Raw genomic sequence first — 2,986 nt, 5'->3', positions numbered from 1 at the left:
TGGAACTGCACTAAATATATGCTAGCATGATAGATGAATATTATGACAGAACAATAGCATGATAGACGGATAGTATAGTATGACCGATGTATGTTCTTGTATGAGGATCTGAAAGATTTATTTGTGCACATAGATACTTGCATGCTACCATGAGATGATACTTGATTCCATAAGGTTATATTTGATATGAGGATATTGAGGCATATATGTATGTTGTAGAGCCATGATGTTGAGGTGTATATGTATGTTATAGAACCATGTTGTGATACTTATGATGTTGAGACTGTGATAGTGTCATTACTTATTAGTTAGATGCCCACTAGATGTTGTGTTTCCTTCAGGATTCACCAAGGGATGTGTTTCCTTCGGGATTCACCAGAGATTGTGGGTCCTACAGGACTTACTAGAGGTAGTGGGCATACTTAACTACAGTAGGATAGAAATCAGTTTTTCATGTATGTATGTATCCCATAAGGACTAGAACAGTTTATATGTTCCACCAAAGGTAGGCATCTAGAGGACATAAATACCTAGCCTGACCCCAGTAGTGGGGTTACTTACTGAATATTTTATACTCATCCTTTCTCATGTTGTTGTTTCAAGTAAAGGTAGAGATGCACCGCGATTGACAAGCGGAATTCGTAATCGGGCCATTGGGACTAGTTTTATGCTTCTGCTCATGATATTTAGATTTCTTTTCATGCTTTTCAACTTTCAGTTTTGATGTTTGAAACTTTCTATTAAGATTTTTTTCCAGACTTATTTATTTCCATTTATGATTTATGGGTACACTATTATTTGAATTTAATGAGGATCTTTTAAGTTACTTTATTTATTTAGCATTTATTTCACTATAAAAAAAAAGGGTGTCATTTTAACTTCCATGCATGCATACATTTAGTAACGGCCTAACTTGAGTCCTAGGGGGTCAGGTCGTTACAGAATTGTTGCATGAGATGAAGCTCATGCTTGGAGTTAATGAAGACTTAAAGCGGGTTGTTGGTGAGCTAGTACATGAAGACAATGAAAAATCAATTTTCCAACTTTGTGTTTTTCTTTTCTTTTTCAATTTTATCAAAATTGATTTCATAAATCAATTTTATTTAATAAAACTGAAAATGTTATTAATTTTACAAAATTAATTTCATAAATTAATTTTTTTAATAAAATTAATAAATAATTATTTAAATAATTTAAATAATTCTAATTAATTTAATATCAAATATTAAATTAATTTTTACACAATTCCATCTTCAAATTTAAATCATATTTAAATATTATTTCTCCAATTTCATTTAGTTCTAGTTTGAACACTTCAAATTAACTTATCACACTATTCTAGAGCTAATTCATTTACGAGCTAGTATGGGGACCTCGCGGACCTACATATCATGGGCTCCAATGATCCGAGATTAATTAGCTAAACTTATTAGACCGATCTAACCCCCATTCGTTAACTAATGGGTCCATTAAGTCCATAGTTGAACTCCCCTCACTGTAGATATATTATGTCCACTCGATATAACCATGATTAGTAAGTTAACCCTTCACAGGTTGCTCGTAATAACGGCTGGGTCGAATATCTGTTTTACCTCCGAAATTACCTCTTGTTCCTTAAACTCCACCGATCCCCTAATGAACAATTGATTTGTGATCCAATCAACAAATCGAATCCCTCTTAGGCCAATGAGAGGGTGAGGCCTCTTGTTCAAGACCCAGAATCAGCACTTGAAGAGAACAACCTCTCTACTAACCCCAACCGGGTATGAGTGAATTCCTTCTTGCACACTATGTTCTCAGCTATTCATCCGGTCTTATCCCCAAAATGGTAAGCTTATTGAGCAGAGGCAGTTGGTCTACTCTCACCGCTTGCAGATCAAAAGATAATCCCGAACAAACAGGAGTTCATAATTAGCTCAGGATTAAGGTCAAGTTACCTAGGTCATCGCTTTGAAATAATCGGTCTTAAACAGTAAATAGTGTTATAAAGTAAGATTGACTAGTTTCGTGGTTCAATCTTGCACAAAACTCATTTGCACAGGACACCCCCACTCCTCGTGTCCCAACAGGAACAAATTAGGATCACTTTGTTTGTAGCACTTTACAACTCTTTGTAACAACCACAGAGTAGGCATCCAATAGTGTTACCAGAATAATGTACCTAACCTTATTCATACACTATAAATCATTTTGACTATTTATTCAAACCTGATCCACTTGTATGTCTTTACATAAAGTTCAAGTACTCATATAATAGTCAAGGGACTTTGGTTTATTGGATTTCTAAAAAACAATATATTCAATAACAACTTTATTGAATTTTCAGAATAAGTTCAATTGTTTACAAACCACGAGTTTTAGGACATAAAACCTAACATCGATAAGCTTACCATTTTGGGAACTTGACTAAATGGGGAGTTGGGAACATAACTTCACAAGATGGAATTCACTCTTTCCCATATAGGGTAACTAGATGAGTAGTTTCCTTAAGTGTTGATTTCGAGTCTTGAACAAAGGGATCCTACCCTCCCACGGGTCCGAGAGGGACTTAGTTTATGATTGGACCATAAATAAATTGTTCATTAGAAGAATATTCCTTAGAGGAATAAGTGAGTTATTGAAGTTTCATATATAGAGACATTGAATTTAGAGGGAGCTGGAATCAAACAATTTCGTAAGTGGAGAAGCATTGAGTTTAGGGAAAGCCCAAATTCTCATCAGAAGAAGGCTATTTGTGTACCAAGATAACTTGTCCTTCATATAAGTATTTCTATTGTAATCACTTATTTTTCCTAGTGGAACTTTTTCATTCAAGCTAAGTGTCTCCCATGCGTAGGTGTGATTACACCAAATTGAATTACCAATTCTATGTGTTTGTTGGCTCTTATCTGTCTTTTTGGTTATTTTTGTGTTTGACTTGCGAGTAGAAGTAATTTGATTCATTGTTTTTCAGTTTATACTTAGTAAAGACTTGTCTTTTTTATCT

Source organism: Benincasa hispida, chromosome 10 (genome assembly GCF_027475165.1).
Source record: "Benincasa hispida cultivar pf3 chromosome 10, pf3_genome.v1.1, whole genome shotgun sequence".
NCBI lineage: Eukaryota > Viridiplantae > Streptophyta > Magnoliopsida > Cucurbitales > Cucurbitaceae > Benincasa > Benincasa hispida.
The sequence above is the reverse complement of the archived record's forward strand: the minus strand, read 5'-3'. Positions refer to the sequence as shown.